This window comes from Lepeophtheirus salmonis, chromosome 9 (genome assembly GCF_016086655.4).
Source record: "Lepeophtheirus salmonis chromosome 9, UVic_Lsal_1.4, whole genome shotgun sequence".
Taxonomy (NCBI): Eukaryota; Metazoa; Arthropoda; class Copepoda; order Siphonostomatoida; family Caligidae; genus Lepeophtheirus; species Lepeophtheirus salmonis.
This window is the reverse complement of record NC_052139.2, coordinates 7,888,248-7,913,256: the sequence shown is the minus strand read 5'-3', so window position 1 is coordinate 7,913,256 and position 25,009 is coordinate 7,888,248. Positions and strand designations below refer to the sequence as shown.

At 30.3% G+C, this 25,009-nt stretch overlaps 1 protein-coding gene across 2 annotated transcripts in view; it reads right to left on the bottom strand.

Moving 5' to 3' along the window:
* LOC121124580 (uncharacterized) overlaps positions 1-25,009 on the bottom strand; it is a 131,550-nt gene that overhangs the window by 45,888 nt on the left and 60,653 nt on the right. Inside the window, exon 2 of one of the 2 annotated variants that reach the window (XM_040719738.2) lies at positions 16,586-16,620. The exons of the other annotated variant lie outside the window; for it this stretch is intronic. The gene's annotated coding sequence lies outside the window, so the exon portion shown is untranslated. The remainder of the gene's footprint in view (positions 1-16,585; positions 16,621-25,009) is intronic. 2 annotated transcript variants of the gene reach the window in all.

Below are 25,009 nucleotides of genomic sequence, written 5' to 3'. Positions count from 1 at the left end.
TCCAGTCTAGTCTGGTTCCATCGGTACTCAGGACTGTTGATCATTGAGACCGGTCCTTAACTGTAGGTACTTGGAATTTTTTATAACAAAATTCGATGTTTTATGAAGCCAAATAAGAAATATGTATTAATATTATTACACATATCTTTCAAAATATGAAATTTTTCATTATAATTTAGTCTAATACGAACATACTTGTATATTATTTTTGCTAAGTGAAATGCTAGTAAATTTATTCTATTATATAACGGAGTAATTAAAAAAGGAAAAACATCCCCATTGACGTCACAAAGGATCGATTTTTCCTTCTTTTACAACTAACTAGAGGGATTGGACTGCGGTCCTAAATAAGGATAACACAACACTAGTCAGAAGAAGTACTTTTCGGATACGTAGAGATATACCACCAGTCTTAACTTGGTGGACCTCAAGACAGAAATGGTCCATGAACATCTTCGTCATGGATAGATCCGTCTGCTCTTTAAAGGGTTTGAAGTTAAAAAAATTAGACTACCACTCTAAGGAAGAGAATACTATTTCTTGTTAATTTCTCGTCGGTCAATATACAGGGTTCGGAAGCAAAAGGAGGACTGAATGACTGATTTTAGAAAAATGTTAATAATTTAATTTTTTGAGGAATAATTTTGAAATTTTTTTTACAAAACTTTGAGCCACGACCTTTGTGAACATGTTCACTCAATATGCCCGCCCCCAGCAGCAATCAATGCCTCCACATGGTGCCGAAAATACTTGCAGGAGTTGATGATGAACTTCTCAGACAAATTGTTCCACTCCCTCCCATAGGCGGCCTTCAGAGAGTCCGCGTTCGGGGGAGGTGTCGGGTTAGTCTCCCTCTTCAAAGTGCCCTACACAGTAAAGTCCAACGGGTTCAAATCCGGGGAAAATGATAGCCACATGTGCTTGGGTCTAAAATCAGCCATGTTGTCGGTGCAGAACTTCTAGCATTTGGCCAATGTGTGTGAGGGATGCACTATCTAGAGGTCCACACATAGTTTTCCTCTGGGTAGGTTGCCTTAAGCCGTAACAGTATGGTGAACCTCAGCACCTTGTAGTAGGACTCCTGGGCGATTTTCTTCACAGTCTTAAAAAAGAAGGGAGGTATCTTCTTGCCTTCGTACGCTACGACCCCCAGGGCCATTGTTTGGGCCGGTCGTTTTTTACGGAACACCCCATTGACCTCCTATGGTGATCCCCCAAACCAACAGTCGTTCCAAGGGTTGTAGACCTGGTTCTTGCGGAAAGGTTGCGTGATGCAATGAAGGTAACAACGTGTCAGTAGAAAGTGAAAAAATTAAATTGGGATTGTTTACGCTGAGCTATTAATTTTTAAATAGGTGATAAAACTTTTTCACAGCCTCGTGATTTGTATTATTATAGTTCAAGCTCTCTTTAGGATTAAAGTCTCGATATAAAATTAAAAAAATTCATATTATCAGGTCAAGTATTAAATAAGAATGATATTTGTTTGAAATTTGTCGCAGCCCTTAATTTATTTTTATTTTTTTGTTAATTACAAAAGAAAGGACTTCTTATGTCGGAAACCAATTATTTGATTGTAAGAAATATATATATGGAGTTACTAAGTAAATATCTATATATATAATAAATTTCATTTATTCCTGAGTTGTTCAGGCAATTTGATGGTGAATGAACCCATTCAAAAAAAAAAAAAAGAAGTTTAAATGGTTTCCCATTAAAAAATATCAACACGATGTTTATTTATATGAAATGATAGTGCTTTGGCTAGCAACAAAGTAATGGTTTGTCATGAATTATATATGACTCAACTCCTAAGAAATGTATGCCTTTCATAATAAAACTCTACAAAATGTATTTTCTTTCTTCCTCCGAGGGGTTGCATATTAGGAAATGAGTTGACACTATTAGGTGGAGTAAATAGCAAAAAAACAAGGTGAGGTATAATAATGAATATAGTAAATCGAAAATCGATAATAAATATGCTTTAAGGATAGAAACCAATGTTCTACGAAAGTACATTTATTTTTTCAAGAGTGTTATTAAATTGAACAAATACACATTATACTTTCTTTAATTAATTAAAACTTATTGAGATTATTTCAAGGTTTCAATGTAATTTAAAAATGAATTGAACAGTACATATTTATTTTATTGCTTTTGTAAGCAATAAAATATTTAGTTTATACATCTATAATATATAGTAGAGAATGAGAATATATTTAATCAAAGATATCAATTCAATCATTAGACAGCCTAACAAAAAAATATTTTGTATATATTTAATAGGTATTATTTTCATAGACAATTTATGAAAAATAACTTTTATGCAATTATATTTTATATTTGTAGTTTTGAAAAAAGTTTAATATTTTTCCTATGAAGCAAAAACATCAACGTCAATCTTATAATGAATATTTCTAAAAAAAAAAAACATCACTACAACGCAAAGGATTTTGTGTGAAGTTAAGATTGTAGCATAATTGAACATACAGTGAGCCCACTTTAACATGTTTCAGTACTATTTCTGTATTTAAGATAGCAGAAATATAGATTTTCAATAAAAATAGATGGTCTTGTCTCAACAAACCAAATATAGAAATATAAATTAAACATAAGACAATAATCATTGATAGATGGATCATAAATCCAAATGCATAATAATTAAATACCTCAATAATGACGATGCAGTATTTAAGCACATCAAATATTTATTTTCAAAATAGTCAAATTTAAAATAAAAACAGGAATATTTGTGGGATCATTGGTAACTGAAGCTTAGGATAAATTATAACGAATCCAGCTTAAACATCTTATCAAAATACCGACAAAAAATTATAAAAAAGGAAGGCTAATTATATACTCAATTAGAGAGAATTGTGGACTTTCATAAATAAAAAAAATATGTAAACTCGAGCAGATCCAGCATTGTCATTGACTTCTTGAGGGGTTCCACAGACGAATGATATTTGTCACAGGCCTCACGCTGAACCTCCCCCAGAGATAGAAATTACATAAGTTCAGGACATGGCTGTATGTAGGCCGCAAATCCCGACTTCAAAAAGGAAGACATTTTGTGGCCAAGATATCCTGCACTCTTTTGGTCTTTTGGGACAGTGCAATGTCTTGTTGGAAGGTGAAATTTCTTCTTTGGGATATTCCATCCCTCCAGGGAATGTAAATTAAAAGCGCAAAATCAGAATCAGTAGAATGGCAATGGTGGATTCGCACGAGGTTGTCAGGGCCTTCCAAAGCTTCCAGCACTGTGTGGCTGAGGTTATCAAGAGAGGCAGAAATATTTGAAAAAGTAGCATACAAAAATAAAAAAATATATATATATGGTTCTACTATATTTATTTTTATAGGCCTTTCAAGATTTTCCCAATTTATGTGAACCCTCCTATACATACATACATTTTAAAAATTAATATTTAATGAGTATAGAAAAATATTTGACAGTTGAAATGCAGTATAATAAAATATGTTAAGCACATTCTACTACTCTTTGTCCATGTTACATAGTTCTAAATATGCCTTTAAAATTATATTTTTATTCTTTGTGTAACTAATTATATAGAAAACTTTCTTTTTTTTATTTTGTAAAAATATTCATTTTAACTTAAATGTTAAATGCTTAACATAAGGAAAACTTCTCTTAGAATTGAGAATTACTTTTATGCACATCAATATTGAAAGTATATTATGACGTTATAAAAACAAGTATGAGTTGAGAAAGGGATATATTTGACACATCATCTTAAAAAAACAAAGCAACCCATCAATCTTATTATTATTTTATGCCTAAAACATTTTGTCGATGAACAGGCATTCTCATTTAATAAAAAACTATGATGTGAATGCTCTCTTAAGGATTATCAATATTTGACACTCAATATATTTTTAAAATCCCTTAAAAGGCTCTTAATAATCCTGAATGGTTATGTCATGGATAGGATTTATCCAAATAATTATACATATGTATCATATTTGATAGATACAAAATTGACACTAATGGATAAATTGAAAATTCACAATTTAATTGAAAAAAAATATCATTTTTTTTTAGTAATGAATCTTCCAATGTTGCTAATGTTTACAGGGTGGGGATTTTAAATCGAGAAAGTTTAACGATATGTTAATTAAGCATTTCAAAAATGTTTTGCTTTACATGAAGCGCTAAAAAGGACAGTCAATCAATCAAACCAAACCCCTCCAGCTTCAACGACAGCCTCCAACATAGCCTTGAACCTGGCAATGGGTTTGATGAGGAACTTCTTTTCGATGTTGAACACTGCCTCAAAAATTGAAGCCTGCATGAAGTCAAAAGTGCTATGTGTATATTACTTGGACTCTATTTCCAAGACACGCTAAACATAATAGCCCAAAGGGTTAAGATCCGGTTAGCCTGGAGGCCATGACTTTAATTTTCTATCAGATAACTATGTTAGAATTTTTTTATTAGCAGGGCATGCTTATCAATGTAAAAATTTTTGAAGATAAATTTTAGATTAGTTTTTTTAACAATTTTTTAAAAACAAAAACCTAAATATAAATGGTTCTCAAAAATTGTTAAAAAAACTAATCTAAAATTTTTAAATGGTTTCAGTTAGGTAATTAATATTTAATCAAATTTATTGTCCATACATGATTACTTTAGAACAACACACCCCAATTTAATTAAATAACATCTTTATTGAGCTAATAAATTTCCTGTGAAAAAAACAACAACTACAAAAAAGATTAATTATTTTTTCTTTGTATTCAGGCATAATTTTCTTGAATAGGCTCCAATTTTCTAATAAGTATGCAATTGATTCAAAATCAATTCCAACAAATTAAGTAACATAAATCTCATTTTATTATTAAAATTATAATTTTCCTGCACTTGCTTCGTGACAAGTACATACTAAACCCATTAATCTATTTATTTGTATAAATTGATTAATAATTATGGTTCTCTTTCCAAAACCGATTTAACATGTAACAAAAAGTAGTGTTCATAAGATTTCCTCCCCATTTTCATGATAATATTTATAAAATGAAATATTAGATTATAGAATGTACATACCAACAATAAGTTTAATAACAACAATGTAGTTTGATGAACTGAGCAAATGATAGTATGATTTTTTCTCGTTCTGATGTAAGTTAATTGGATAAAATCATTTTTGTTTTGTTCTTATTAATTGACTCAGATAAGAAGATAATTTGATGGACTGTTAGATAATATATATAATTGGTTGTTAGGAAATAATAATCCGTAAGGCTTTATTATTATTCTAAACCACCATTGATAAGCAACTAAATAAAAAATATTATGATGTTCAGAGTGGGAACCCGAAACATGCAGTAGCATTTAATTACAATTGTATCCCCGTTTTTTTAATTACGAAGTTTCACTATGGAACCAAGCGAACGTCCAAACAAACAATAAACAAGTTTTGTTTCTATCCTATGCCTTAAAGTATAAAAATGGCAATCCAATAACAAAAAAAGGCAACGCATGATCGATCTCCCCCACGCTAGTGTTAGTGCCAAAAAGGCTGCATAGATCATTGACATCTCAATTTGGACTCCCTACAACATCAAGAAATCCATTAAAACCCCAAACAGCCAAGAAGAACCAAAAATTCTGCAGCAAAGCAATGGCGGACTTCTGGCCTGACTTCTTGCGGCCTTTCTCTGACCCTGATCTCAAATCTCTGGACGTTGAAGTTTGAAGCGTCATGGAGAAGAATATCAAATTCTCAATCAAATTTGGATTCGCTCCGAACAGGGTGATATGCCATGGACTAGGCTTTCATCGTCAAGTACTGTCAATCTATTTGCCGTGCTGATGAAGCTATAATTGCTTGTGAAGGAGGATATATTGAATAAAAATATACCTAAATATTTAAGTATTTAAACATATCACAAATTCGTTCTGAGTTATATTATCTTGATTCCATAAAAATTACGTTTTTTGTAGTTGAGTTATGGGTCTGCAAGTTATGAGTATCTCCTTGGTACATCTGCTATTGTTTGAATATATTTAGGAATTAAATATATATTTTTTCATCAAATTACATTTCAATACAATTTGTCAATCGTTGCAATTGTCCCTGTCGCCAGAGACGGTTACTTCACGTTAAAACAAAATCGTAATTAAGTTTTGGGTCCCCATTCTGTATGCTAGTATGTTTTGCTAAATTCTGGTATATTTGAGTCAAGTTGAGTTACAGCACAAGTGATACAACAGTCCCAGATATAATTTATTTATATAAAAATCTAAAATGAATCATAAATCAATAAAAAAATTGATAATGATAGCAACTTTCTACCAACGTATCGTGTATTTTTGAATGGATGAGTAATGGATATTTTAAATTCTTCGAAATAATATGATAGTATTATGATTACAATAACGATATTTAAAATAATAAAAATAAAACACTCTGACAATAATTCATTACATCATTTTTTTTTTAAATTTCAAAATGAATATATTTTTGATTAATGAATGTATCTCTCTACCTATTCAGAATGGGAGGGAGAAAAACTGAGAATCTACTTACACATAGATGACAAAGACAGATTAATAAAAGTTATATCCGCCCATACTACTTTTAAAGTAGACATATAATAAATTTAATTAAATCCTGATGTCCTTGATGTAGGTGTGTAGGTAGAAGGGTTTCTAAATAATTCATTGTCCTTTTGAAAAGCACTTCAAAAATGTTAAGCAATTTTGTTTTTCTTTTTTAAGGAGTTTGTGTGAGGGAAATAATACGCTTATGAAAAGCCTTATTAATATTATGTACAATGCAAATTCATATGATATATATTAAGGAACATTAATTAGTAAGATGCTAACTATTGTTTTACCTACCTCACACTAAAAATATCATGTAAAAATATACTCTGTTAAAGACTATCTGTAGTCCAGAAATACTCAAAATATGGAATTTGTATGCTATTGCACCATAATTTATGAAAGAATGGGTCTAAAAATAGTCTTTGAAGTCCATATGGATATATTAATACATACTTCCTTCGAAAGGAACGACTGAGTACCGAACCTACACAAATTGAGTTCCAGAGAATTTTTCCTCTCTGAAATTACAGCTTTGCAAAGGTCTAACTTCAAGAGTACAACCTTCTATCCTCTTAGTTTTGTTTAATTGATCAATTTTTTTATTTCATAAGAATACTAAATCATACAGAAATTTATTTTAATTTCGAAAGAAATTTATTTTAATTTCGAAAGAAATTCATTCGATGATTGGTTTAATTCAATTCCCTCTTTCATTTCATAACTATTCAATTATTAGTAAACAGAAAATCCCCAATACTTGATCTACAAAAAGGAAAGGGGAAAAAGAGTGTCTGTTCTAGGTATATAAAGAGTGTACCTTGCTTTAGTGTACAGTAAACAACTCTTAAATATGTACAATGTAGTATATAGTTTTACTTAAAAGATCCATTAACAAGTATATGTAAAATGTACACACATATACGATATAATAGAAGATAAATGAGTACAGAATATGTATCTACAAGTTTAATGGGTCCCCTTTGCTTTTAAATTATCTCTTATTTTGATTATTATAATAACTATTTAATTTGACGCTTCACCAAAAAGTTGTTTCACTATCATACAATAAAGAATAATTATTTGATGGTCTATTCCGGAATAGCTTTTCAAACTGTGAAATCGATTAAGAAGACCTTGGATGTGTTATGTTTATTTTCCAAAAAAAACAAAAAAACAGGACTATCAATAAATTCTGAAAAACAGAGTTGATAAGTCGCTATCACGGCTTAATTCAGCAGCGGCTAGACTTCAAAATGGCTTAAGAAGTCGAATTTTAAGCCCTTGGATTAAACCCAGTAGCGTGGAAATGAATCTGTAAGATATTTATATAAGAATAAAGAAAAAAATGACTTTTGCTCTTTTCCAATTTTGAACTTGTGGGTTAAATTCAGGGCCTAGAATATATAGATAATACCCAGTGCAGTTCATCTACTTTGTCCTTTTGAAATGTTAACATTCTTAAAATATCAAATATGGAAATCACAATTTTCGAATTTAACGACAAAAAAGATATCTCCAATATCGGATCTATAACGATTTAGACTATGGAGGCTTAAGCATTCCCAATTTGTTTGATTTTTACAAGTATCTCAATAGCATCTGGATTCGTAAACTATGGTACAGTGAAAATTTCTGGAAGGAATATCTGCCAGAAAGATACAGGAAAGTATGTAGTGGTTTTTTAGATAACCCAAAAAAATCTGGTCTTTCAAAAATATTATCAATACTGTCAATAATTTCAGTTCAAATATAAAAAGATTTTAAGTTGGATCTAGAAGCATTCTGAAGAAATATGAACATAATAACAATATGCTCCGATATCGTAGGGAATGTGATATCACCTAAGTCCTTGATCAATTAAATTGCCTCGAAACACCCATCTTGATGTTTGGCTCTTATATGAATTTCCAAAGACCAATTGTGCCTTTCAGGTTGTGAGAACTTTGTCATTTTTAACGGCCTTCCTAAGGAACTGTTCCAAAACTCCTTCTCTTCTGCCCTTCCAAAACTATTTAAAAAGACGAAATATATTCCAACGAAGTCCAGCAGATTGTATAAATACTATAAGAGTTAAATTCCTAACTTTTCCTGAAAAATGGTTAAATAGTATTTACTAACAGGCACACTTGAAGTCACTGACAAGTTTTTCAAAAACGAAATCAATTTATCCTTTTTCTACAAAGAAATGCATGAAACGACAGATCACATCATGTGAGAATGTGTCCAACTATATTTGACCTAAATGGGTATTATACAACTCATTGAAAAGCGACATGGTAAAAACTTGGAAGCATCGACTTTCTGACAAACAGTCAAAACGCTAAAATTGACACCATGATCACCAAGGTACTGTATTTAAAAAAAAAAGCTAATACAATGATTTAAATGGAAAAATTCCTATTTCAACTTTGTACTCGAGTACTTTAAATTGTATTTAATTTGAAATTTTAATTTAATATCGCTTTTAACTTTCGACCTGATATGTTTTATTATGGTATAAAATATTTCCTTATTTTTGTTTTTAATATATTTTTGAATAATTTTTCATAACATGAGTAATATATTCTAATAATGGCCGAGAAAAAAAAAGAAAAAAAGAGTAATATTTAATCAGTAATACATTGATATAGTTTTATCCATTTACAGTATACCCCGGGCCAAGTATATTAATATCCGTCTTAACTGTCGGTAAGTCCTATAGTTGAATACTTAAACTTAAGTACTGATGAGACCTGAGTACGGATACTTGGTTTGAAAAGTAGATATTATGAATATTTATGTACATAAATTTATGAAAATGATTTCATTATAGAGGATGTTCTGAAAAATTTCCAACCTCAAAGTGAAGAGTACACCACTAGTAAATAAAAGCTAGTTATATGTATCTAACATCTGTTGACAGTTATTTACAAAAGTTTCAGCCATTTTGGACGCGTAGTTGTTATGTAGCAGTCGTCTGAGTGAGTGTTTTTGTGAAAAATACTTAATTTTAATTTCATTATTCAACAGCACTCTAAATGTACAACTGTGCATCTAAAATTGGTAAAACTCTAGTGAGTAATTTTCAACAGATGCTGAATAGATGTGACTAACTTTTAGTTACAGGTCCTGTCATCTTCCTATTGAGGTCGGGAACTTTTCAGACCATCTGCGTATTTCATATAAAAATGTTTGAAAAACAATATTTATTTTCATCAATTATAATATTTACTTCTAAGTAAAAAAATTTACATTTGTTCCTGATTTGTCGACAGATAAAAACAACTTCAATCTGACAATTTAGCATGATGAAATGGTTAGCTTAAAACGAGATAATACATTGTATTCCTTGTGCTGAATTTTTATTTGAGAATACCTCAGATGGATGATGAGTCCTATGACTATGTTATTAACTTAATCAAATTCAAACTGTTTGATTCAGATAAATACATCCATCACTAATTGAAAAAAAAAATTCAAAGATATGAATGCTTTCTTCGAGAAAAACCAAAGGGTTATTTAACAAGTTTAAAAAGTTTTTAGTTCATCTTTAGCTTAAATAATTTTTTAGAAGTCTTAAAACTTATGTTTAGTTATTTTTAGATAAACATGGAAGGGCTTATTTAAAGCTAAAGTGCTTATTTGTGGTAGAATAATACAACCACCCCCAACAATTCATTTTATTCAATGTTATATATATATAAACATGCATATATATCATATGGATAAAGATTTACTAATAAAAAGTAATATTGTTTATCTCATAATTGAAATTATATAAGTATAATTTGGACCAAAAAAATAAAGTCTAGGCACCTGAAAATAAAATAGAAATAACCATATCGGTACAAGTGAAAGTTTTTGAATATTTTTGAGCGAGATGACGAGGAGTTTCAGATTCCTCATAAATTATTCAAAGAATATCTTAGTGTTACAGAAGTGGACGGCACCATGTCCGTATAGTTAGGCAGCTTCTCTTGATACTATATATTACTTCAATAGAGATCAGTAATCAGTCCAAGCAAATGGTATCCATTAGTTTAGGGTTTCGGTCTGGAATTTCAGCTGGTTCCAATACCATGTTTTTTAAAGATTCCAATAATCTTTCTTTATTTCCATTACTTTTTTTTAACGAGGAAGAAGCAGAAAAATTTCAAAACGAAACAAAAATTTAACTTAATAACATACAATCACAAAATATGTCTAACACGGATAAAGAAAAATTAAAAAAACGACTCAAAACGACAAAAAAATTACGTATTATTTATTTTTCTTCTTTGAAATAATATTAATGAGAGCCTCTACTTTAAGAGCCCTAGGAAGCTTTGATCCTTGGTCACTTGATCACCTGTTTCGTTGCTCCTTACTTGTAAATTGCCTTTCATTTTTTGTTGACACATTATTTTAAGATGATAAATAATTTATAAATCTGTAGACTAATTAATCTAAGTTAATACATGAGGTTCAGAAGAATAAATAAATCCAAGCTTTTAAATTCAGAAAATTAGTTACAGCTTAGGATTGGGGTCATGTACTCAGGACTCTCAAAGACACTAATGAGTAGAGTTGATATCTTCATAATGAAGAAAAAAAAGCGCGAGGAGAAGGCTGGAGCGATACATATGATAATGTTGAATTAAGGCACATTTCAAATAGTATTAATTCAGGAAAAATATTATAATTATATTCACATTCATAATTATTTATTTTATATTGCATTTTTAAAACAACATACACGGAAGATGGGAGAGAATGCTTAATTGGGGGGAGAAGAGAAGTTAAAAACAATGAGAACTTATTTAATAATACACAAAAAGAAGAAAAAGCACATGCAATAACCTTTTTTCCTTTTAAAGGTAGTTTTTGCATAACAAACTCCTTAATTTTACTACATCATAAGTGATTATTTCATGAAAATGGTAGAGCACAATTAGAAGAAAATTGCTAAAAAGTTGAACTTGGTCACTTTACCTACGTGTCAACTAATTCCTCCCCCCTAATACTCAAAACTTATTTTTGGCTATTGATAACTTATAATTGAATATATTGTTAAGGTATATTCTAGAGTACAAATATGATATGAACAAATGACACATAAATATGCTCGCAAATACAAACTAATCAATCTGTGAATGTACTTGATTAAAGTTTCTCATACCTACCACAATAATTTATAATTTACACTAATGAGAACGTATGTGTTTGTGTGTGTGAGTATGACTAAAGATTGAGTCTTAATTGGGTCACTATTCTATCATATTTCACATGTATATAATATTTGTATGCAACATGACACTATCATTTATTTGATTTATTTTCTTATAGAGATGAATTACTTTTCATTAATAACATTAAATTGAACACTCTATAAAAAAAAAAAACTATTACTTTAAATAATGTTGTAAATATATTTTTCTCATTTGGTCTAACTTTCTCACAAAGTATTTTTTTAATATACATATATTTATATATACGTTCATATTTGTTGTTAAAATTACTTTTTTATTAAAGTTATAATATCGATTTAAAGAACATTTTCTTAATGTTTTATGGATCATAGTGATTGGAAATTACTGTTCTTACCTCATATTATGTTAGTTCGATGTCCATGAGTATTTTTCGATATGAATTATCTCTCATGTCGAGTGATAATAGATCTCAGAAAATTGATTAGCACTTCTTCCATTCGAACTGTTGTCATGTTTGTTTATTTTTCTTATTACATTAATTTATAACTTTGTAATATATCTTGTCTCTAGTACAAACTCATTAGATAGTGTGATTTCAATAGTAAGAAATTAAAATTTCAAATTATTCTAACAGAAAATAGCTATTTAATGTTTTTTATAGTAATAAATAATGCATATTTTAGATTAAAAAATCAAAGGGAACATCGAGTTTAAGCAAAAATATACAAAAAGGACGAACAAATTTCATTTATTTATATATTCAGGCGAAATATCCTAAGGGGAAATTGTTGAAGTGAAAAAGTCTTGTGGCAAAATAATATGAGTCTAAAGTACCTTCGCCGTTCTTTATATTTTTAATTATTCTGTTTTGATAAAGAAATTATATAATGAAGTAAAGTTATAATACGTTCCTATTGTTTTGCATTACAATGCAAACATGAATGTTTTTAAAATATATGCAATAGGGGGTTTGTTTTTCAGCTTTATCGAACTTCAATAACAATTATTTCTGAAAAGTTGTGATATGTTAAGAAAATAACCTATACAAAATTGAATTTTTCTACGATGTCATCTTTAAGTAGTATATCCAGTTCAAAGTTTGAAAGGTGACCAAAGTTTTTATTTTATTAATTAAAATTAAAAAACACCATCGATATTTTTTTTTGCATTACATAATTACCATAGACATATTTCTAACATATAAAAAGGGCTTATAAAGTGTTTTTTTTAAAGCTACCCTCTGGATTTTTTGGTCCATGTAGCAATTTAAAAAAACAACAACTTAAAACAATTTTTTTTTCGTTAGAAAAATGTCTATTAAATATATTTTAAGTAAAATGATTCAAAATGTATTCTTAGTATCTGTTTTTACTAAGCGAAAAGTTCTTGTTTTTTTCATAATTTGATCATCAAGATGTGCAACCTAAAGATGATCTCGAAGGACAATCTAAGATATCACTACCTTTCCATAGTAGTCGTAATCGAAATTTGAAAAAAGTTAGAAGACATACCATACCGTCTTAATGTGCAATGTTCTTACAATGTACAAATATCTTATATCTTATTTTGCTTAATAAAACATCGACATTTTTAGGATAAATTCTAAAGACCAAAAGTTAAGGAGCGGTGTCAAGAGTAACAAATCCTAAAAACAATAGGACCGATCCGTGTAATTAAGGACGGAATGATGCAAATTTCCAATACTAAATAATAATGAAAATATTAGGTGTAATTTATCTTCATTGATGTGTTTACTTAAATGTCATTTATTTGGAAATTACATATAAGTATTTGACAAATGATCTGCATTAAAAAAGATGTCATAATTTATGAAGAAGCATTTATTTATTTTTAATAAAAAAATACATTATACATTGCACTTTAAATTGTAAGCATTTTTGATACGGAATCCATGATAACCCTAACAATTTGAAGAATGTTATGGAGGAGTGCAGCTTAGCTATCATGTGATTTCATTAAAACAGCTATAAGTGGGAGTAAATACACACACAAATCCCATTCCGTATCTAACGATGCAGGAATTACTGACATGTTGTACTTCAATTCAACAAGGGCTTACAATAATAACTCCCCAGCAAATAATAACTGCAAGCCAGGTGGCTGAAAATGTGAATTGTATAAATTATCCAGATACTGTAACAGCCAATTCTGGTTTCATCGATTCTGCACTGTTAATTTTGATGTTAAAGAAGTACGACGCTCTGGAAGCCCAACATTCGAATATAAGGATTAAATAACGGAAATTATCGAGTCCGACCTTCATGTAAGCACTGTTTTGATTGCCATAAGATAATTGTTAAGTAATAAAAATAAAAATCCATTCAAATTAATGGATTTCTTTTTGCTACGCCTAATTAAAAAAATATATCTTTCTTGATTTTCAAGCAATATACCTATAATTATAAATAGTGTTGTATCAGCCCTTATTTATTCTGTCCAATCTGGTCTTAGGACGGGTCCTTTCAGTTTTTGAGACCAATCCTTAACACTGTCGATCCTTCGAACTGACAGTATTAGAATTGATTTAAAAAAAAAAAGTTGATTGACATCATCAAGGATTGAACTTTAAAAGTTTTCAGAGTGAACTGGATAGAACTGTAGCTTTTAATCCTAAATAAGGATTGCTGCAATAGTAAGTTTAAGTATATCATACAACAGGAAAATATAGGAGAGGATGTAATCTTATGCAATGCTAGCGCCTTCGGTAAATGGCTAACTATCCATGATCTAGTCATACAAAATACATAAATGATGTATACTTTTATTTCTCTTAAATAACATTTCTATGTCTTACCTTATTAAAGAAGAGAGCTCCATAAATGACAGGTGCAATAAAGAAAAGCCCTAGCAAAATCTTTAAGAATAACACTTCAAAGTTTTGTTATATGTACTATTTTGTATACTATAGATTTTAAAATACATCTCAATCAATGTTACTTTTAAGATTTGTATCCTTTTCATTTTTATCGCAATAAAAAGTTGTTATACAATTTCAAATTAAATGAATATATATTATGTCGGGAAAAAAGTAATTTCGTATTTCCTGCTCTAAAGGTGTGTGAGTGTAAACTAAAGAAATCTCAATTTTAACAGTACTGCGCTTAGCTGTTCAGGTGTGAATTATCGTGTGTGAGTATGCAAGTCAAAAAGGAAAAAAATTGCCATATTTTAAACATCTCATGGACGGAATTTCCATCTACTAATTGCTACTTAATCGATCAATTTTTGAAAAATAATATATATAATTGATGATGATTCATACTGCAATACTTTGTAGTTATGAGTCCCAATCATGTTACACAAATTTTATAAGATAAAATATTATACACAAGTTGAGATGAATAAGTGGGGTTGATTAATTAATGATAATTGATTCATTTCAGTTTGAAATACTTTGAAAGTTGGCTCAAACCGCTATTAGAAACGTTTTTACAAAAATCATGACAACTGCCCAACAAAAAAAAATTGAACGAGAAAATGGGTTTAAGTGAATTGAATGAGTCAATCAATCAATGATTGAGATTCAATGGATAATGTGAATAGATCAATTGGTTAAATGTGTAGCAAGTCAAGTCCTGACCGAAATCGTCTCTAACTTTATAATTACCAAGATATATTTGAGGTTTGAGTAGTTTAGTAAATAATTATATAGTACAGATGCATGAATCATCATCAAATATATAGACTTTTTTTTTTTGGCTAAGTGTTTTATTATTTATATACAAGTTGCCCCATAAGTCTTGTAGGACAGCAACTCAAGCTTAATATTTCTTCAACATGGCTGTATATATTTTTAATCTGTTTGTTAAATATGATTTATACCACCTCAAACTTTGTCTGTTGTTAAATGTGATCGTGACATCATGAACCCGAAACTGGGCATCATTTCATTTCATTTGGAAGGGAAGAGCTGTAAAACCCAGTGCTCGAAAGACCTCAACGTGTCCAAGTCATCGGTTCACTACTTAATAAAGGCATACAAGGAAACCGGTAGTGTCGACGACAGTCCCAGGAGTGGTCGCCCAAGGTCCATGAGGACACCCAGGTTGATTGAAGCAACGATGTTAAGGATCAACTACAAAAAAAAAGTGTTCCATGAGAAAAGTGGGTTTTTGAGACTGATGTGTCTCGAGAAAAGAGTGTTACCAAATCACTTTCGAGCACTTTTGGAGCAAGGACATGTTGCCCCATTCTTCTTAAGATCTCAAAATAATGTACTTCTACATATAGTCCATTCTGTAGAGGGAGGTTAGGGTAACTTCCTATCGCATTGTCGACTACTGTAGGCCGTCTTAGTGTCCGCATGGGACAACTTGTCGGTGGAGAACCATTGTACAGCGTGTAAAGTAGTTCTGAAGCGTCTGAAAGCTGTGGTTGCCGCAAATGATGTCTATGTGAAATGAACTGACACTTATTTCGAAGAACCTTAACGCTGATTGCAATGGAGTAAAAAAATGTTTCGAAGAATAAACAATTGTGTACTCTCTTGGCTGTTGAATTTGTCATAAGATCCTGTATATATTGGATTCTTGATTGATGATGATGCCACTATTGAATATCTATAATGGTTGCATTTAGCAAAAATTATATTGGACGACTTTTATGTCTGATTTGGACACGTTTTCAAGGCATAATTAATAATATTTACTTACTAAAAATACAACAACGCTATCTAAAATAAAGATTAATATATGTAGGGGAAAGGAATGAGAAATTGCTCTACAAAAAGTTACAATTTTCCGTAAATATCTTACGGATCTATTTTTGTGATATCTTTTGAAAGCTGTTAGGGAAATACATACATGTAATGACAATAATTACATACCTCTATTTGAGTATTTTTGATTCGTAGTAACATACCTGGAAAATATAAAATGTAAAAATGGTTAGTTAATTTCAAAGTTAAATGTTATTAAAAATAGAGTTACTATGTATGATAGGATATATTAATTTTTAAATTCAAATATTTACCAGTGGGGCCAGTTGATAATTTTTTTCAATTCACTTCATTTTTAGTTAGTACCAACCTGGAAAAGACAGCTGTAAAATTTCATGACAATCTGTTCTTAAGTTTGTGAGTTATTTTGCAAAGTGATATTCAACCTTTTTTATTTACAAAACAATTGATCAAAAACAATGTCGCGTTTCAAGCTATAGAATGGGTTCAAAAGTTTTATGGGGACTCCAGTCCATACAGCGAATAAAAAGAAATAAAAAAATAATAGTAATTTAAAATCTAGCAATTTTGAAGGGGCAAAAACGTGTTTTCTTTGTTATGCCTACTTTTCAGCCCTTGTGTTCTATTTTTCCAAAAAATAGAACACTTCCTTTCTCTTTAAAAATTGTTCGTGAGCAGGGAACAGCGTTTGAACCTTAAATGCTGAAATGCATCAAATTTACCAACATCGTTTATAGTATTAACAGACCTTGGGAAATTAAAAATTACAAGAAAATGTCAGGGTGTTTTTATATTTATTAGGAGATACGCTTTGATTTGGAATTACTTTGATTAGTGTAATTGAAATTTGGATTATTTTGATATTTACCCTAATTTGAATTGTATCTCCTAAATAATGGTTTACTTACTACCAAACTAAAACGCCATGTACTCTTTAGACAGATTTCTTTAGTTTGCTTAAATTTAAAATGAATTAAATCTTGTTTATGACCTAGTTTTGTCCTTTCAATTATTCTTGAAATGGCTCACCACTCCTTTCATAATTTTGATTTTGTTGCAGTGCCAATAGAAGAGTTAATGGCTTTACATATATATTTTCTTGCTTCTTATATAGCATCAGTTATTAATTGATTCAATCCTTTCATTTCGCTCTATTCAAATTACTTCAATATTTACGAATAATGTTACTGTAGGCATTTGTACATTAAACATTACAATATTTAAAAATGATACCTATCAAAAAGTAATTTCATCAAAAGGGTCAAAGATGACAGCGTTAATATATCAAATATCCACAAAATATTTAATATGATTATCATGATTATCCAAATCACAGGTATACTATTAATTCTTCATAAAAAATATTTATTATATTATGTAGTTGTAGCTTGTACAATTTACTTACATATAAGTTACAATTTGTAACTTATACATGACATGCATTATTGTACACACAGTAAGATCCTGAGAAAGTATGACAAGCGTGGAAACTTATAGAGTGTACCTCACACAATACTTATCAATCAGTAATTATATTTAGTTTTGTCACTAGTACAAAATTTTAAGTATTAGTTATTTACTTGGTTACAACTTGTAATGAGTGGGAAAATTTAATTTTTACCCACTCAATGGCTTAGCAACACTAAGATCTATATTTATCAAAGTGTGCTCATCAGACTCAACTGACAAAACAGTATTAGAATAAATACGATATCCTTAAAATGTCCTCCGAATACGTACACCAATCGGGCATTATTGTGTACACACTCAAGGACGCAAGTAACTCCATAGATAATAATACTACAGAGCTTAAATTGATGTTAACAGACCCGATCTCATACTATAATTTTAAATTGGAGCAGTTTGTCCAAATAGTGTAATTGAAACCAAAGTTATACCATATAAACGAGCCGTTTTAGGGCTTTAGTAAATGTGGCCTCCTATATTACCGGATATGCCCCCTTGGACTACTATGAGTGGTACGTACGGGAGAGAGAGCCCAAGTGGCGTGCACATAACATGTTTGAATCCTTGAGGTCTTTCATTCACAAGGCAGCGGCCAACATGGACAAGAAGCTCCTCATTTAGACCTGTGCCTGGTTCAGGAGTAGCTTGAAGACTGTGGTTGAAGGTGGAGGGGGTTCACTAGTGATTGACTTCGGTAGTGAGCCCATCATGTAAGAGCAAAAGATTTATAAATTGGTCAATTAATTTTGAGAGAATAATTTTAATATCCTTAAATTTTTATGATTTAAAATCCCCAACCTGTACATGTCAAAAACAAAAATATGTACAAAGTATACCTTTTTGGAGAAATGAAAGACATTCTAGGAATATTGATTGTTACACTTTTGTCTATATATATATATATAATAGCAAGACTTTACACAACAATATACATTCATCGATAAAAAAAAGTTAAAGCTTTTTTTGCTATAAAAAATATTATTTCATTTTGAAATTCAGGCAAACTCTTTTTTATTTTTTATCTCTTCTTTGATTATATTCCTCAAAATAAAATATATCATGTATTTGATAGAAAAAGTTTTACAAAGGAAAGATACAATCTACATATTCATAATTATCATGATGTATGTACATATACATTTAACATAACTTCAAATAAACAGTTGAAGTCTTTATAAAATCTTTGAATTAATAAGGTGTTTGTCAAGGAGAGTGATACTCATAAATAGATAGAGAATACTAATACAGTGCCATCCCCAGATCATCGATACATCTTTTTATACGATTAGCTCAACTGTTCATGTGTACTTTTTGATTGATTTGAACGTTGCAATGTTATAAATATTACTAATGCTATACTATTGAAACAAAGTTTATTGGTTTGTCTGTCAATGAGGTTTGTGTCTAGGAAGAAACTAAACAAAATTCACTTCTTTCATTGCTAGGATATTACACCCTTTCAAATTTTATTTTTTCTTCAAAAATATATAAACTGATATCATTCCCGTTTTTTTTCCAAGGTCGAAACTAAATATATAAACAATTTTGATTTTGGACCTTGGATATGCCTCCTGCAAGAGCCCTTTAGCTATTTCATTGACGTTGTTCATTTTTTTGCAAAATTCTATAAATAATTTTTTTGTTTTCATTGCAGCTACTCTGAGGTTTGTGCTATTACATTAAAAATGGTACGAATTGAGAACTAATAAAATTATCTTGTATAAGAAAGTAAACAAAAAAATAATTTTAAAATTTTTAATTAATTTTAATTTACAAACATAAATTTGTTTTATGCATGGAATGGGATGACATCATATGATGCATAATTATGATTTCAAAATGTTACTCTTAATACACATGTCTAATAACAGGACATCAATAAATATTTAAATGACAATTCACAGTGCAGATTTGTTACTAAAATTGATGATGAAAGTACTTACTTAGATAACGTAAACAAAAATGAAAAGCGGCAAAGATATGAACAAAGTAAAAAAGGCATAATTATTAACTGGACTGTTGATTTAAAATGCAATTGAGTACATTCATTGACTGTAAAACCAAAATCTTTTTTTTAAAATCTTTTTCAGGTTATCGTCAACACACGTGATGAGTTCATCATTAATGTTGTGCCAAGTAGTATTTTTATCACCTCATGAATGATCCCTACTGTCCATCCTTCGAAGATTTGAGCAGAGTTAGATAAAATGCTAGTTTTCTTAATGTTGATCTGCAGCCCGGTGTAGGTTTGTGCTCCTTCGATGATATTTATCGTTTTGTCAAAGGAACTTTGAATTTCCCTGGCTGGCTGAAGCGGAAGATAAAGTTGTGATATCGTCCGCGTATGCCTCTTTCTTGTGGCTGATATTGTCTATGGTTATACCTTTAATTTTATGTTAAAATACTAATTAGCTGGATCTACTGAAATTATGAAAAGACTGAGGGATAGTGTCTATTTTGGGATTAAAATTTGCGTAATGAGCACCACAGAAACCAATAGTGTTTCCATCACCATCTTTGCATGACCGAGAGTGTATAAATTTTTGGTAGAAATCTAAAAATCTACCTACTGATGTTATCCCCATTGCTGATTTAATTCCATCCGGATCTATTGGTACACTTATTTTCCTTCTTTCTATAATTTCCCTATCCTCTCAAAAATTATCTGCTCCTTCTCTATCATTCATAGACCAGTTCTTATCAGAGTGTTTCTTTCAGCATATAATGAGTTTTGGACTTCTTCGCTCGGGTTGTAAATATCCTTTTTTCTCTTCTGATTTTCTCCGATTAATTTCCTTCCTTCGCTCCTTCTTACTCCTAGTTTTATCAGCAACAGTCTTACTTTTTTTTCAGGCTTTCTACAGAGTCAGAGTATTCTTCCTAATCCTTATTTAAAGACACACTTCGTTTGTTACTCCATTCCATAATAGATTTTTGCAAAACATTATCATACTCATTTGATTTGATACTCTCAGCTTTACATACATGTTTAGCATGTCCAAAATTAAAACAATTATAAAATTGATTACTTGATCCTTGGAATTTAAGCCTTATCAAATGGCCTTGAATCTGCATTATTTGAATTATAACTCAGTCCATCTTAAAAATTATTTATACAAGTTTTAGAAAAATGTCCAGTCTTGTAACATTTTACACACGTTTTAGGGAGACCAGCAACACTAATTCTTGTCTTGAACCCAACTCATTGGTAAGAACACTGGCAATTCACGTTTCGGGATTAAACTTAAATTAAAGTTTCCATTTCTAAGCCCTTTTAGTCTACCATCCTTAAATACACTACACTTAGCATGGTTGATGATAGTTCCATACTTTTCAAAAAATCTATTTCATCTTCCTTCACATGTTCATTTGGAGAATGGATTGTGATTTTTTTGTCATATATTATTGGATTCCCGGATGTATCCTTCCGTTGAGCTTTCAGGTTCCTAACAGTTCCTTTTATGCCAAGAAAGAAGAAGAAAATGAAATCCTAATTGATGATCCTCAGATGATGAAAATCACTAATTAATCACTAGGATCAGCACTTATCACTTCTAAGAGATACTTAAACAAACACTTATGGTTTCACCAAGGAATACATAGATACAGTTTTTAATATTAAAACCGAAATCTATTTGTCAGTGAACAATTGTCTTGTTCACCTTTGAATAAGTAAAATCCACAACCTCCGGAAAAAGAAGAAGCTAAAATTTGTAATTTGGAAGATAGATATACTACAGAGTCCCCAAAAAATGTAAAACCTCGCAAGAAAAAAAACCCCTGTTATTAATGGAGAGCTTAGTATGTCATTACGTAATAGGACATGTTCTGGGTCTAAGAGATCAACTCTATACACTGGGCTCTCGCCAGGTAATAAAGAAACTCCAAGAAAGGTCCTCAAGAATTAATAATTTGAATCATGTATAGTCTCAAAATACTTTCGTTGAACACAAGGGGCGGGCGGAATCGAAAAAAAGAGCATGCAGTAATGAAAAACTGGTGAAACTTAACCCTGACTTTGTCTGTCTACTAGATGTAAGAAGTAAAGTTTCATGTACATGTCATAATCAGTGTACACTCATCCCAAAAAAAGGAAATGGTATTAAATTTGAACATTGGAGACCAATTACAATTTTAAATGAAACATATAGAATTCTGGCGGGAGTAGTTACAAAACAAAATCCTCAACACCAAGATTCGGCATCATCAAAAGGGTTTTTTACGAAATCGAAAAATTAATGACATGTCTCGAACCGTAAGAGCATCCCTTGATTCTGTAATTGATAGAAATAAATTTGGAACAATGATTGCGGTGGACTTTCATCAGGCGTTTGATTCCATAGAACACAAACACATTCTTAGTACCGTTAAAAAGTTTCTCCCACAACCCTTCTTTAATCCAGTTAGAGCCTTGCTTTATAATGGATCATCCACTATTAATATCGAGGGTCACTCCAGTGAACAAGCTGTAGTCAAGGATGCCTCTGATAATATTAAGGCATAGGATTTTCCTTTGTCTAATGCTAAATCCCTTATTGCAAACAAGTTATGCACCCATCAACCATTGGAAGCTGCGGAATTACGAACAATTTTGATATCTGCTGCAGCGCGATATTCAGCCTTCTTTTTAAGGATTCCAAATGTGTCGGGTTATGGATGGCAATATGGAGCGGATTTGGTACGATACTACCCGAAAATATCAGCAAGATATTTGAACACTTAGAAAAGAATTAATAGGTCTTATGAAACTTTGGGAAGTAATTGTTTTGAATGTGAATTTTAAACTCTTGACTCAGTTTTTGGGTCTTTTTTCTTCTTCTATGTTTTATCATATATGGTCGTTTTACTCGTCACATTCTATTTTTATTTTATATTTCTACATCTGATCATGTTTTATCATTTTTTTTTAATTTTTTGTATTGCTCTATATCAGCATGTACTCAAAGGTTCTTTGGGAGTGGAATAATTTTAAACTAAATTGCTTATTTATGTTATGTAAAACACAATTCCTCTCTCTACATATTTTATATTATATAATATAAATATTTTGGAGCCTTCATAAAAAATAAAAAAAGTTAGGGAGGGGGGGGGGTGTATGCCTTGAAATGAAGATTTCTTAAATACTTATAAACAACTCATCTGAATAAACAATATTTAGTCTACCGTTCCGATAACGTATATCTATTAATCTTCTAGAGGTTCTCTCACAGTTATTAAGAACTGAGTTATCTTCTTTTGTTCTTTTTCGGAACTCTCTAATCCTCTTTTCGGATTCTTTCTAGACTTCATATTGGTACAAGTTTTCCTTGGAAGATATTCTCTGAGGAGTATTCCTCCGGCACAATAATTATTTATGTCAAGGATTGCCTCTGATTGTTCTTCACTTGTCTTCATAATTTTGGCATATTTTCCGTTTCTTTCATCTTCCAAACATTGATCAATCTTATTTAGCTTAGTTGTAGATTCAGCAGCTTTTACAATTTCGACTACTTCTACTTCTTCTTTGGTAGAATCTTCGTCAAGATTATGATAACGGTTCCTTTTTTTTTCTTCGTTCATTTCACCTTCCTTTTTCCTCCTTACAGTTTCGTTGATATCTTTTACTTCTGCGATAACTTTTATTCTAATAGGAAGTCCTAATTATCTCCTGTAGTTTCTTTCAAACTCCTAATATGGAATGTTCTTTATGACAATGCACAAAACTTTAATGTGTGTATGTTTTAAATATTTGAAGCACTGTGCATACTTCTTGCATTTTGAAGATAACTCAACTTTTCTACCATTCACGGGGATTCTTGATTGAACTTTTTTAGGTTAGAGGGAGTAATTGTAATATTTATTAACGTTTACTTATACTTAATCAATGCAACTCTTTCTAACCAATTAAAAAACTTTTTTATTTAATCTAATTTTTACCCTTAATTTTCCTGATAGCAATTTGTTAAAATTTTTAATAATCTCCTTTCCTCTTCATCCTTAGACTCTCTTTTATGGTTGATACATTCTATTTCTCCAATCAAATCTCCAAATGTGCTCATGATCTCTTTAAGAATCCCAACATTCGTTTCTGAGCCATTACTTACCAAAACTTGTACGGGGGTGTGAATTTCTCTTAATCCCTTTCAACCTCTAATTATAAAACCAACTTCTTCATTTACTTTAGTTAAGCCAAAAAAATGCTTAAATTTGATGATCATGTTGGTCAAACTTTTTTTCTTCATAACAATATATTTATCTAGCCCCGATTTTACAATAATTTTATTTTTTTATTTCATCCCAACTGAGTTTAACGTCCTAAAATATTTTCTTGTTATTTTTAGGGCTGAGAATAAATCCTCTAACTATATTTCCTTGACTATCCCTCCAATCCAAGCAAAAATATTCCCAGAAAGGGTTTTCGTTAATTTTTTTGTTTGTTTTAGTTTCTCTTCCTTCTTTCATTGTTTTTAATTGTTCTTTACATATATATACCTTGTATATTGCACGCTATTTTCTCTTTCCTATTAATACTGCCAGTTTCTTTTTTTTATTTTCCCTCCTTCGACGATACAGCATTTTTCATTTCCCTTAGATCCTGACTTTTGAATCTCTGTGATTAGTGGGCTCTGAGTGGCCTTCCATGAAATTTTGGGATGACAATCCCTTAGGAATCAAATCCCTCGATTTTTATAAACATTTTTGTTCACTAAATAACTTATAAAACACTCTAAAAAATAACTTAAAACACAGAGCACTTTGTCACACGTCTTCCAAAAAAAAAAAAAAGTCTTGGAGATAATCCAATTTAAAACAAAATTAAGTTGGCATTTCGTTTTATTTTATTTTTACTTACCAAAAATTTTTACGATTTATAACTCGTACGCTATGTATTTTAATTAAAAAATGTATATGTTCATGACATTATAACATGTTTTTTAATGGAGAACATTTGTCAAATATTGTATATGTATGGCAATAACATAAAAGGATACTTTTTCTCAATATTGCGACACTATGATAAACGTATCAGTTGGTATAAGAACTATAATTTATATTAATTTAAAAAAGTGGTAAAGTCCATAGGAGCCGCGGTTCTTAAGTTTAACTGAACTTGATAAAAATCGG